This window comes from Diadema setosum, chromosome 20 (assembly GCF_964275005.1).
Source record: "Diadema setosum chromosome 20, eeDiaSeto1, whole genome shotgun sequence".
Taxonomy (NCBI): domain Eukaryota; kingdom Metazoa; phylum Echinodermata; class Echinoidea; order Diadematoida; family Diadematidae; genus Diadema; species Diadema setosum.
The window spans coordinates 20,912,651-20,927,863 of NC_092704.1; the positions used below are offsets into that span (position 1 = coordinate 20,912,651).

At 38.0% G+C, this 15,213-nt stretch overlaps 1 protein-coding gene across 1 annotated transcript in view; it reads left to right on the plus strand.

Moving 5' to 3' along the window:
• The first annotated feature begins 4,509 nt into the window (after window positions 1–4,509).
• LOC140243840 (mitochondrial protein C2orf69 homolog) overlaps window positions 4,510–15,213 on the plus strand; it is a 33,992-nt gene continuing 23,288 nt past the window's right edge. The window contains exon 1 of the mRNA XM_072323508.1: window positions 4,510–4,661. The gene's annotated coding sequence lies outside the window, so the exon portion shown is untranslated. The remainder of the gene's footprint in view (window positions 4,662–15,213) is intronic.

The window sequence follows — 15,213 nt, forward strand, 5'->3', positions numbered from 1 at the left end:
AATAGGAAACGAGTCAAATAGGAACAGCACTGATTGGTGAAAGGGTTTGGGGGGGGGGGGGGGGTGGTGAACAAGCAGTGAGCCCTAACCTGGTGTACAAAGATGTGGCAAAAACATGAAAGTGAGAATTAACCAACAAATGCAAAGTATGAAATGTATCAAGGTACATCAAAAGAAAAAAAAAATACATCGTATGCAATTGCTATCCCATATTATGTTTATCATTTTGCCTCTGATGAAGATTGTGAAAGGGTTGAAATGAAGACTCCTTTTTGACTGCATTGATATGATTCAGTCGGTCACTATTCAATTCTTCTCTTTTTGCCAGTCTTGATGTTCTGCTTAAAAACAAACAAACAATTATCCAAAACTGGCCATGGTTTTCTCTCTTTCAAAAGTTCAGCATTCTGAGAGATAAGATAAGGGCTATAGCTCCTGCAAAGTACACGGCAGTGTTTAAACCATTTAAACATGTAACTTGGCTATTCACAAGTATAGCATATCAACATCTCCAGTACCAACTGCCCCATCCTGTAGCACATGAAATGTACAACCCACTGACTTGTTTGATGGCTGGTTATTTTGTAGGTTTCTAGGTTTTTCCTGGTTGTTATTTGGGTTTGCGTTCCTATATCGTTTGTGTGTGTGTGTGTGTGTGTGTGTGTGTGTGTGTGTGTGTGTGTGTGTGTGTGTGTGTGTGTGAGAAAGGGTGATGTCTCTATTATTATTATTTTTTTAAGTGAGCAGTATTAAGTTCATTCCACTTTTTTCAAAAGAAAAATAACCAAGTTCATTCTGCTTGAAATCATACTAATAAAATGCAGTGATATTGCTCTTATACACTTTGTTTTTCTAGTTGCTTGTAGATGGCATCCTCATTGATACTGCGTATTCAGTTTAGAAATTCAGTTTAGAAGTTTAGGCAATATACGGAGGACAACAAGAACTTTCTCATAATAACAAAATTTGAATGAAAGTAGCGCTCAGATTGATAGGCCTACATAAAATAGACACATGGACTACAGGTAGTCACCCACTTGTAGGTGAGAGATTCCTCTTGTGTGCATTATGTTTGAATTACTTGTAATGCAGAGTGTTTTTAAAAGTAAATTGTGAAAGTGCATTTGTAAATTCACAATAAGGAGGGGGTACAGTCCATAAATAGTTTGCTGTCTAATACATGTACATAAAACAGTGCCCCAAGCCAGGTAAAGTAAACTCTGAAAGAAACGCATGAAATTTGTTACAAATTAATGAATCTATCACATTTTGCATATAAACTTGCAGCAATGTTAGGATTCATTGGTATTCATTTGCTAAAATGCTAAAAATTGCTAAAAATATTGATACCATGTAAATATAGTAAATGGCAATTCAAAATTGTTAATGGTGCATTTAGGCCTAGCTATTGTTATATTGATATGTTACAGAGCTCAACATTTGCAGTGGCCGGGAGGTTTGATATAATAATATTATGGAGTTTACTGTCTTATTTAACCTTTCCTTTGATCCCAATGTTCAAAGTTGCCACTAAAAACAAATTACAAAGTACAATGCACAGTGTATGTGACTTGAGTGCCAAACTGGATCTGCCTTGCACAAAGAAAGGCAGTAGCTAAATTTCTCTGGTCTAGTGCAATACCTTAGACGCCAGACCTTTCCCCTTACCTTAATCCTGAACCTAATCGTAAACCTAATCCTAACCCTAACCCTAAACCTAACCCTAACCCTGATCTTTACTCTAATCTTACCACTAGCTAGTGTTTAACTAGGGAGAGGGAATTGCCATGGGGGGTAATTGCCCTGATTCAACATTTCTCATTGCATAATTGAGGCCCCGAGCAGTTACTCTCTATAAAAGATATGCCTCTAAAGTAATATTTTACTTTTCACCATCCCTTATACTAGAAAGGTGAGACTAACACATCTCTCTACTAATACTTACATCGAGCAGGCATCGAGTGATAAAATGATGCAATGTACATTATTATAGACATGGGGATGCGTGAATAGAAATGACGCAAAGATTAATGAAATCGAAAAAAACAAAAACAAATACTTGACTTATCATGTCTGGGCACTAATGTAATGTATTCATTTATAAAGAACTAAAATAACATGCCTTATCATTCTTATTAATCAATTTAAGTGCAAAGCAATTAATTCGGCTTTCCAGGAGGATAGAAGCCTACGTTTTTAGACGGTAAATGTGCTCAAAATAATATAATGTTTTATATCCAATCCTATTTTTTTGTCTAAATCGTATACTCCAATATTCTTCGCTTCATTTATCATCATTTAATGGTATTACATAATACTTTTTACTACTCACTTGTATATAACATTTTACACATACACATGGCTCATACACGATTAAGTCTTTATGTAAGCACATAATTTCATTGTTAGCATGGCATTATCTTTTCTTTCAAATTTATTACACTATTTTATATTGGTCTAAATTTCGTAGTGGCTCCATAAGTTTAATATACAATCATAACTTCATAGTTCCCCACAATTTGTAATCATAGGGAGACTGGTATGCAAAAAATGTTGCGATGTGCTGTATGCAATTAATATTCACGAGTTCAGAGGGTTCACAATAATGAACAAATACATTTCAAAAGTCGGAAAAAAACACTTTCACAACATGCACCTGTTTTGCACATGCAGTATCTGGATGGTGTTGACTTGTTTAATCCATGCGATCAAGAGATGGAGTTCCAACTGGCTGTAATTATTCAAACAGCTGTCAGTGTTCTATTGATGCACAAAAGAATTCCACAGTCCCTTTGATGATCGGGGTCTAAAGCACCGTCTATATATGATGCACCACGCGCTACCCCGGGGTATCGTAGTAACCCGGGGTACCACGTTGTGTAGCGCCATCTCACGTTCACTCGAGTACAACCGCAGAGTTACTGCATTACGTATCCGCACTGTACTGACCCGTGGTATGGTGCGATACTCAGTATAGCGCTTCATGCACTGACTACACGCACTATTATAATAGCCCGCTAGCTGTGCCAAAGTTACGATCTCGTAGACGTAGTTTCGATCCCGTAATTTTGTAAGCTTTGTGCACTTTGTGCCGAACAAAATATCCTTTCGCAATTAGGATCAAGCTGCAAAAATGCCAGCAGGTGATGGGGGCTATGCCGCACTGAAAGGAAAGGGCCGGAAAAGAAGGAAAATTTCCAGAGAGGAGAGGCTGGAAAACGCGAAGTTGGGGAAGGAAGGGGCCGCCGATGTTCTGGAGGTGTTTCAGAAGGCCAGTGACGCCGGGGATAGTTACTCATAACGTTAACAAGGGATTAATTGAGAAAACTACAGGATGAAGAGGGTTTTTTTTTACAAGAACAATGGCCATAATTGAATGTTGAAGAATTCATCACACACCAAAAAATTAATTTCCCACTTTTTGGTAACCCAGGGTACAGCCCTAAAAAATAATAAATAATTCAACAAAATGGCCGATTTTTTTCTGGTACCCCAGGGTACCATTTATGTCATCATATGAGCAATTACAATATTTTTTTTTAAGAGCTATAACACAGCCATTGTCGACTACTATCTTGCTTGTTTATCTATCAAATAAAATTAAATGAAATTTCACTTTATGATAAAAAGATATGAAACAAAAGTCCATTCCGTCCAAATATTATGTGCAAAAGTGTAAATCTGAGCTGTATGTCGGAGAGTGCTTGAAATTGTACCCTCCTGAGAAGCCGGTTTTATGACTATTCCGATTATTCCCTTCAAATGAAACTAAAATGTTATCATGTTCAAGTTTAGTTCGTTATAAATAATTGATATGTCAGATTAGTCTTGTTACGAATTAATTTGGCCATGTAATCACTTTGATATGTAGTTTTGTGACCGGCAATGATCATGTTTTATAAAATGTGTGTAATCAGGTAACTGATACATGTGTGCCATCACGAATGTGTGTAAACACTCCTACATAGTAGCTTTTGTATCGCCGATTACGTAATTTTAATGCTGAGTTGTTCGCGGTATTCGTTTCAAACCGCAGCCTCATACACTTCACACATTTTAGTTTAACGTCATGAGTATATCAAGATGGGCGTAGCTGATGGAACTTTCCATGTATGTGAGTATGGGACTGGAAGTTGGCTCATGTTAAACTACATTGGTCGCGCGTCAGTCGACAATCAGACTCCGTGTAGAGAGGACCGTTATATAGCTTTCTTACAACGTTCCCGTCCACGGTCTTTAGAGAAATTGCTTTCCTTAAGACAAATATTCTGCTAACTGAGTAAAAGTGCTAAACAGCAGGGTGATCCACAAGATGCCAACCTGCTTCTGGCCTGTTTTCGTTGACTTGGCCAGACGAACCACCAGGCGGTCTGGAGCCAACGCCCACCTGCGAGTGCTACACGGCAACCGATGGGAGCCACGCCAACGTCGATCCAGGGCGTCGAGACAGTATGAATGGCAACCAGCACCCAGCGGCCCACGCCCTTCTGTCAGACATAGTTGCGGAGCTGCAAGCATGGGATAGCGTCGGCCGCTGATTCGTCGACGACCCCCGTTCATCGACGCGTTCTCCACGTGATAGCGTCTAGCGTCGCCTCCCCGTCATGTCGCAGACGAGTTGAGCCCCGACGTTGGTTCTCTTAGGGTAAAACCCTGGCCAGGTAAATTTTATCCTATCTTTATTTAATTTAAGTTAAACTAAATTCACCTTTAGTTGAAACGATCCCATCTAACCTTGAATTGCTATGGTTAATTTCACTGCAATGCTCTAGAGTCTAAGCTACTACTGATTATTTCGGTTGGAAAAGTTTTGTTAAGCAAACTCCAAGTAAAGCTTCGGAAGATTGTCTAAATTTCAATTCACGCTGACCGTCTTGTGACCGTCTTCATTAAATGTTTGTGTGAACTTGACCATATAACAGTGTCCGGACATGTGCAGTCGAGTAATTTTGATATTCATTTCAGCATTTTTGTTTTGCACACCCCTATATCTGCACCTGTGTAAATGTACCGCCCGTGTTTTATAAGAAGGAACAGCGAAAAGTTAAAGGGATCGTATAGTATTGGGTGAGACCTAATTTCAGCTTTGTAACATTTTTTGGTGAGATAATGAGAAACCTCTTAGGAAACACGAAAGAGCATGTAATTCTATGAGGAATTCAACATTTACTTGATGAAAATTGGTTTTGAAATGGATGAGATATCCAAAAAAGAGCGATTCTAATGAAGTGTGGGACCCACACTTTATTACGATCGCTTTGTTTTACTTTGTTTTTGGATGTTTTAGTCATTCCAAACCCGATTTTCATCAAATAAACTTTGAATTCCTCTTAAAATGGTATGCTCTGTACTATATCATAAGTGTTTTCTTGGTATCTCGCAAAAAGTTAACAGCCCAATTCTCATCTCCACCAATATTGTACTATCCCTTTAAAACTTGCCATCATAAAACATATCTCCATTACTAGAGAGTGACTATAATCATAGACATACTCATGATGCAATAAGATATCAGTGGGGCAGCTCCATTTGAGCACATCCTTCTTTCAATATTCTGAATGGCGGAATTGAACATAGGATCAAAGGGAATAAGAATGTTGGTCCTCCATCTCTTAACCTCCTTGGTTTTAGTGTCGGGTGAAATTTCATATCACATAATGAATTTATGTGAAAAGCAAGCGAAATCTACCCGATATTATGTTCTGCACTAATTTCTAAAATAAATATTCAGCTTGATGAAACCTTCGGCTTCAAACCTCGATCATGAAAGGCACAAAATGCACCTGTGGAATTCTTGTGTCCATCAATGGTGATAAAAGGCATAACAAATGCACCTGTGAAATTCTTGTGTCCTTTTATAGAAAACTGACAGCTGTTTGAATGACAATAGGAACTCAAGTTCTCGAACCTCATTATTATTCAATATTTTTGTACCATACATGGAGGTGTCAAGAGAAGGAGTGGAATCCCTTCACGATTTGTGCAGATGTGTGCGTATATAGGTTCTATTGATGGCCTATTAATAGCATGATTATTGAATGCGTAGCATTTTTCTTGCTTTGATGTTCCATGTTCTCAGCCACGTACTCTTCCAGTTTGGATATTGAAACCAAAGAATAGAGGTAACTGCATGGTTCTTGATGTTTTAACAATTTTAAACTTTATGGCCTATTTCAGAGAAAAATAAATGATGAAATCCTGTATGTAACCTGGTGGTTATGCGTGTACGGTATGACCGTTAAATCTTTTCAATTTTTCTTCAGTGTTGTCTTGTTTCTATCATACCTCGGGACTGAAAAAAACAAAAACAAAAAACAAAAGAAACTCATCTTTTGTTGGCCAGATTTAGCACTCGAAAGCATTCGAGTTTTTTTTTTATTGTAAAGCTTGTCTTTTACGTGAGCCTCTTTTCCAATAATTATTTTGAACAATTAGTTCCATCTGGGAGGTGTAAGAAAAGGAGAGACAACTCCTGCTCTCCTTTGAAGGATGCGCGGCACCGCCGAGAAGTTATGCGCTTAACTACAGGTGGAAATCGGGTGCTTTGACAAAAGAGAGCATCAATAATCGGGACTAGCGCTCTCACATATAGAAATACTTGCCCCTACTGCATTTCGCTCTCTCTCTTTCAATGTGATGGCAGCAATGAATTTGTGTACCTTGAATTGGAGCAGCGAATCAAAATGCAGTGTAAAACTGACAATTTTAACAGCAAATAGTTTAAAAGCACGCTGGATCACGCCTTAGCGGGGTTCTTAATTTGAACATCAGTTGAAAGATCAAAATATCCCAGATTAAAGGATAGAAAACTAACATGCGGAAATGTGCGCATTATAGAAAAATATTAGGTTTTTAAGAGGGCCTAATTTTTATTTCATTTCGATTTGCGCATTACGAAGAAACTAGAAAAATAATACATGTTTATAATATTGAATTCTTCCCTAAACTATACTTTTGATCAATTCGAGTATTCGATTTAAAATTTTGTGGGGAAATAAAGCTTGTAATTCAACGAAAGGTGAAATGCGTTTTTCGTCTCCGAACTTCGCCTTGCAACTAGAGCGGTGCAGAGCATGACTCCAAAGCGTATAGTGGAATGCTAGACATCCCATTGTAACGCCTTGAACCCAAACATGTGTTTGCATGAATTACGAGGGAGTTGTCTCTCCTTTTCTTACACCTCCCTGGTCAAAGTAACATACACCTGTGCATATATAGCTGGCACCTATCATACGCATTAGGCGTTTTCACATCAGCCCGATGTTTCGAAATAATTCGGGCTAATTCTCTTCGGGCTGATGTGAATAGGAAATGAAATAGCGAGCTAATTCGCAATCGCGAAAAATATCTCGAGCTTGGATTTTCATCGGGCTGATGTGAAAACGCCTATTTATAATTCGCCGCGGCAGAGAACATAAATAGGATTCTTGTTCTTTATCTCCTTTCCCAACATCCCTGCTGTTATTATTCGCCAAGGAGGTTTAAAGGGGAAATCCAGTCCAAATATAAGTTAATCTGACAAGAAAGAGCAAATAAATACGAGTTCAACGGTTAAATTTTGATCGAAATCGGAGGAAAAACAAGGAAGTTATGACATATTGAAGTTTCGCTATTTTTTTTTCTTTAGGAAACAGTTCTTGAACGGTCAATATGAATATGCAAACTGCAAAGTGAGCATGTCCATTCCCTCACAACTTGCCGTATAGTTTGTACATCAAATTTTAACTTTTTTAGTTTTTCATTCAAACGCAATTATACCCGAGTTAAATCCCGGCATATCTAACGGGGGTATCTCACTGAGCGGCGAACGTTTGCGAACGTAGCGAATTTGGGATTTCGCCAGGGTTCGTAAAGGGTTGCAAAAGGTTCGTTAACAGTCGCAAGAAAGTTCGGAAACGGTTTTTATTGTCGCAAACAGTTTTTCTTGTCGCAAAGAAATTTTGAACATGTTCAAAATTTCTTTGCGAACCTTTGCGAATTTGTATTTTCGCTAACAGTTGCAAACATTCGCAAAACACTTGTAAGAATTCGCAAACGGTCGTAATACGGTGTCGCTAACATTTTTATTTGATTCGCCACTGCTAGCGAACAAGTAACCATATGGTTCCTATAAAAGCTTCTGAAACAGACATGGTTCCACTCTAAGAAAGTTCTTGAAGCTCTTGACATCTCCATCATGTAATTGCTGCAAGTCTGTCCTCTGCAACCACTCTCTGATCCAAACAGTTCTTTTCTTCTTCCTTTCTTGTTTTTCTTTATTTTATTTCTCTTATGCTGCACAATAGCTGTAGCAGCAGCCTGACAAAGCAGCTCTTCAAGGATAGCAACACCTTGAGCCTCTTCTTGGCAGAAATTTATTTCCATATACTGGAAATCCATCTTGAACGGTTGTCACAAGAGATCTGAATTCAGTGGAAGGTTTTACGTTCGTTTTATGGGTCTGACTATACATAATCGCCTGGTACTTTTCTAGGTCCAAGAACATTCGCAAAATAACATTGTCGCAAATGATTTGCAAACAGTTGCTAATATTTGCAAAACTGTCGCTAACATTTGCAAAACTGTCGCTAACATATGCAAAATTGTCGCTAACATTTGCTAACATTCGCTAATAGTCGCCATCTGTGTTTCGCAAACACTTTCGCAAACGTTCGCTCAAGTGTTGCTAATTGTCGCTAAACATCGCTAAAAGTCGCTAACTGTCGCTAATGGCAGAAGCGAACCTTGATTTTTCGCAAACGTTCGTCAGAAAAGTTGGCGAATCTCAAATTCGCTACGTTCGCAAACGTTCGCCGCTCAGTGAGATACCAGCTTAACTGATCACTATTCTGAAGTTATTCAACCAGGAATTATATCATGTTTCAGACTTTAATGACAGAAATAATGAATATTATTCCTTTTTTTTTTTACAGAATCAATGGAAAATTGTTCTGTTATGACAAGTTGGCTCACTCATTTGCATATTCACGCCCACTGTACAAGAACTGTTTTGCAGTCTAAAATTAGGAAAACTTCAAAATGTCATAACTTCGTTATTTTTGGATCATCCGATTTCAGTCAAATTTTTACCGTTGAATTCGTAAGTTTTTCCTCTTTTTTTTAAATCAGACTAACTTGTATTTGGACTGGATTTCCCCTTTAAGAGATGGAGTCACAGCAGTCTCGTTTTCTTTGATCCCATGTTCGTGCCGCTACTCAAAAATATTTGAGGAGATTAGATCTATAATGTGCGCCAAACTGGATACGCCCCACCGATCAGGAAAACACGTACAGTGGATTCACGTCTCATTGCATTTACTTGACCAGCCATTCACTCTCCGAGGAAGATTATGTCTATTACTTTTCGCGATACCTCATATAAACGATGAGTGGTATAGTCTCGTAAATCTTAGTGGTAAATGCACGCGGGATGCTAGTGAAAAGAAATTGACTAATTTTCTGAAATGCAAAAGCAAAATTGCTCGACTGTGACATGTCTTGACACTAAAAGCTGTCACATTAATGTATAAAGAACTATTTATACCCTTATACTTGAAGATTATGTCCGCTTAGAATAGTTTGATTTGTCGTTGAATGGAAAGGTAGGCGGGTACAATAAATTACTTCCTCAACATGTAGGTCGAGCTCATATAATACGCATTTATTACACGTACACTTGATATAATCCCTTTTTTAATTACTGGACGGGATTGACTTATCAAAAATGATGCTTATATATATATATATATATATATATATATATATATATATATATATATATATATATAGTGTGATGATGCTGATACTCGTACCGTACGCCTCTGTCATCTTAGGAAGAATTATAGTCGAGACAATGTAGATGACAAAAGATGTCGCATGAAGCCGGCTGTTACGAAGCTTTCGACCTCGGTCTTCCTCAGCTTTATTATCTGTTTATGAAATGAAATATATGTTTTTGAGCATAGCAAATCTGGAGTCATGAACACAATATATTAAATACAAGTTCAGCATGAGTTAATAGCTTTATAGCATACTTGGCAACATTTTTGGCAATTTGCAACACATTCAACAATGTATAACTGTAAATGAATATGAAGTGAGTATAAGTGGCATACAAACATATCATACAATAAATATAAAACATACATCATAAATAAACTAAGTAATACCTGCTAAGTAGACGTGTGAGTTACTTGGGTGTCTTGTGGCTGTCTTGTGGCGGGATGTGAGTGATCATGTGATATTGGGTAGAAGGTTTGTGTGCGGTGGTGCATGTCAGGCAGGAGTGGGGTAGTATAAAGAATCAGTGTTACAAGTGTGTCAGTGCAGATGGAGGGTTGTTAACAATTACGATACAATGAGCATTCTCGTGTGGTCATTAACTCCTACAGCTGGTTTACAACAATCAAAAGAGCAGGCATGGAACCCGGGTACAGACAAGGAGTGGATGGTGTGTTGCCACTTGTCCCTAGGCACATAACACAGAAATATACAATGTACACATATGTATACCAAAATTATTACTGACAAAATCTTCATGCTCTTACCACATAGTATAACAAAACTGTATCGCACAGTATGATTGTTTTTCCTGTGTACACCTCTATCCATCTGTCTATTTATCTATAATCATCACTTCCTATACATATCATATATATATATATATGTATATATACACATACACATACATGCACATATATATATATTCATAAATATACACATATACATATATACATGAATATACACACATACATACATACACATATACATATATAATTATATGATTCCTTCTATTCACATTGTATGATAACTGAGTATATAACAATACCTATCAGTCAACCAATACAACATCAAAAAATCAATCCTTTACAAACATTCTATCTTTTCCGATAAATACAATCTCATTTAACATAAATCCCGGGTACAGATAAAGGGGGGATGGTGTGTTGCCACTTGTCCCTAGGCACACAACACAGAAGTATAATACACTGGACAGCAAAATAAAGTACCCACTTCTGTCAAAGGCCGCACACAAAAATTCAACCCCTTGAAATAAACAATTTTTGTACACAGGTGTGCTGCATTATCCATTAGTAGTCACATACCCAATAGCAAGTGATTATCAATTATTACAAAGGAAAGAATGACATGCACAGCATCTTGGTCACTGAATCAAAAGTCACAAAATGTAGCAGAATGAGCCTTACAAGTTTTATGCAAAAATCGGTGTCACAGGACGAAAAAAAAGCAGTCACAAACATCAATTTTCAATAATGTGTATGTCCTCCTCGTGCCTGGACACATTCCAGGCATCTCTGACGCACGCTGTGGACAAGCTGTCTGGCCTAGTCCTGGGGAAGTTCTGTCCATTCCTCCTGCAGAGCTTGGATCAATGCTGGTTGTTTAAAAATGTTGTCCATTCAGTGGCCATTTTTGCGTGGTGGAAAGTGCTTTTGTGTGGGACTTTTGATTCCGTGACCAAGATGCTGTGCATGTCAATTTCTTTGTTATGAAGACATTCACTTGCTTATGTGCATGAGATTAGAAAGGGGCATTGTCGCACACCTGTGTACAAAAATTGTTTATTTCTAGGGGGTGAATTTTTGTGTGCGGCCTTTGACAGAAGTGGACACTTTCTTTTGCTGTCCAGTTTATATACCAAAATTATTGCTGACAGAATCTTCATGCTCTTCCCACGTGATATAACAAAACTGTGTCGTACAGTTATGTTGTTTTTCTTGTGCACACCTCTACCTGTCTCTGTATCTGTAATCATCATTTCCTATACATATCATATAATATTCATGCATCCATGTTATGATCATATACACATACACACATTACATATGTATATATATATATATATATATATATATATATATATTATAATAATAATAATATATAGATATATTCCTTCTAAACATTTTATGTGATAACTGGATATATGACAATGACTATCAATCAACCAATCCAACATCAAAAAATAAATCCTTTATAAACATTCTATCTTTTCCAATAAATACAATATCATCTTACATAAGAATAATCCAAATACATTTCCAAAATACCATTCTATATTACTCATCTACATTAATACCATACGGTGTGAGTGTTCTAAGTTTCAAGATCCAGTATGATTCCCGCTTCAGAGTGACTTGATTTGATTTTTTGTAGATAAGTTCGATGCCCGTGACCCGTACATCGTCGATTGTATGTTCATGTGTGCTGAAATGTTGTGCTACCTGAATTTGTTTACGCTTTTCTGTGTTCTATTTGCGGATGTCAGAGCGGGTGTTGTTCATGCGTGTGTATAACGTTGTCGTGGTTATGCCGACATATTGTTTTCGGCATCGGGCGCATGTGATCAAGTAAATTACGTAACTCGATTTACATTCAATATGTTGCAGTATGTGAAACTCCTCTCCAGTGACGGTGCTGGAGAATTTATTTGTGTTCTCCATCAGTGGACAGATACAACATTTTTTGGCACTGCATTTGCTTGATCCCCTTGGTCTGTTTTCATGTGCATCCGCCTCGTCGTGCACTTTGGCGGAGACCAGCAGGTCTTTAAGCCGGCTGTTTTTTGTTTGTTTGTGTTTTTTTTCCGACCTCGACGGATACAATAGGAGGTTCAGGGAATATTTTTTTCATGTCCTCTGACTGATGCAAAATTGGGAGGTGTTCACGTATGACCTGAGGGAGTTTTCTTAGATTTCGGTGAAACGATACAACAAAGGGCGTCCTCTTCAGTGGCTTTTTGATTTTGTATTTCAAAAGGTCTTCTCGGGGGACGGTGGAAGCTTTATCTACAGCTTTCTGGACATCTGTTTTGTTGTAGTTGCGCTGTGATAGATGTTCTTGTAGTTGTGCTATTCCCTGTGAGGCATTCACCTCTTCTGCACACAAACCTTCCACCCAATATCACATGATCACTCACATCCCGCCACAAGACAGCCACAAGACACCCAAGTAACTCACACGTCTGCTTAGCAGGTATTACTTAGTTTATTTATGATGTATGTTTTATATTAATTGTATGATATGTTTGTATGCCACATATACTCACTTTATATTCATTTACAGTTATACATTGTTGAATGTGTTGCAAATTGCCAAAAATGTTGGCAAGTATGCTATGAAGCTATTAACTCATGCTGAACTTGTATTTAATATATTGTGTTCATGACTCCAGATTTGCTATGCTCAAAAACATATATTTCATTTCATAAACAGATAATAAAGCTGAGGAAGACCAAGGTCGAAAGCTTCGTAACAGCCGGCTTCATGCGACATCTTTTGTCATCTACACTGTCTCGACTATTATATATATAAATATATATATATACATATTATATATATATATATAATGTAAGTAGTGCGAGAGATAGTTCCCAGATGGCTGGCCGAAAGCTTGACTGAATAAAAGGGAGACTCAAGACCGAGAGCAACGTCCGCCTCAGTCTAATTTCTTTCAGTATTTGATATGCTTTTCATGAGCCGAGGTTTCCTTTCATTTTATATAAATTATAATCGACATTACTGTTAGCGTTAAAAATTACTCTCCAGGGGCATTTCATTCAGCGTTTTGTCGGATTTTTTTTTTCTGACAAATTTGCTCTCAGCCAATCATGCGAGGATTTCAGTAGCATCATTAACTACAACTATTTGTAAGGAGAGAGAGAGAAAGCAAGAAAAATAAAATCTGACCCCCCCCCAAAAAAAAAAAAAAAAAATCGTAAAAGTTCTTCCTATCCGCTCAGAAAGACGGTATCGAACATAAGGGATGGTACAGTATTGGTGTAGATGAGAATTGGGCTTTTAACTTTTTGCGAGACATTATGAAATATTACAGAGCATAACATTTTAAGAGGAATTCAAAGTTTATTTGATGGAAATCTGATTTGGAATGACTGAAACATCCAAAAAAACAAAGTAAAAACAAAGCGATCATATAAAGTGTGGGTCCCACACTAACTTGTTGGAATCGCTCTGTTTTGGATATCTCAGCCATTTCAAAACCAATTTTCATCAAATAAATGTTGAATTCCTCATGGAATTACATGTTCTTCCATATTTCATAAGAGGTTTCTCATTATCTCACCAAAAATGTTAGAAACCTAAAATTAGGTCTCGACCAAAACTATACGAGCCCTTTAACTTTGCATCTGTGGATTTCTTTTGTGTATCCATCGAAAACTGACAGCTTAGCTGTGCTGAATAAAACTACTGGGAGTAAGCAAGTTGGATATTCTAGGTCTATCTCTTGAACCTCCTAATTGCTAGTACCACGGAGCTAACGACTGTTCCGGGACAAATAAACCTACTAGTGTTAGACCCTAATTCCCTTGACTCCAACCCAAAAGTTAATCCTAATCCTGAACCTAATCATAACAAGGTAATATTTTAACCCTAACCCCAATCCTATTCAAATCCTGAACCTAATCCCTTCATTGATCGGTATTTAGCGGGAGGGGGAGGGGTAATTGTCCACGGGGGTTCCGTATTGCCCTGATACAACACCTGTGATAAAACCGCACAAGTGTGTTGTAGAGAGAAAGAAATATTCGCGGCATGAAATTTTCGCGAATCGGAGTCGACGGTCTTTTTCGCGGCATGACATTTCCGTGGATTGCCGCTGCTATTCAAGGATACCCTGACAGGAACTGTTGTCGTTGCAGACACTCTAATTTCGCGAATCTTGCCTCTCGCAATAATCGCGAATCTTGCCTCTCGCAATAATCGCGAAATGGAAATGCAAGCGAAATTTTGACCTGGGGTGAGACCTAGACCCCGTTTACAGTGCGGGGCTGGATCCTTTGCAGGACAAAACCACCTTAAACTATACTAGTTTTCGACGTTGAGGGGTTAATATCCTGAATAGCGAAATAGTACGCCCATTTGGCCAGTTTGCGTTTACACTGAGAAAAGGCCGGGCTCGGCCGCGGCTCGGCCGTGGCCGAGACCACCTCCAGAGCGTGGCCAAATGCGCGGCAAATTTGGCCCCGCATTTGGCCTTTTGCGCATTTACAGTGAGCGAAAAGGCCTTCATTTCAGTGTAAACGCGCAAAAGGCCAAATGCGGGGCCAAAATTGGCCGCGCACTCACTCATCTAAAGTATTCATATGACCCGGAATGATTGAATGAATTACATCACATGATAGTGTTACAATTCTCTCTTTTAATAGAATATTCAACATATTTACATACATAAGCAGGATGTTTTGAAACTTGAGA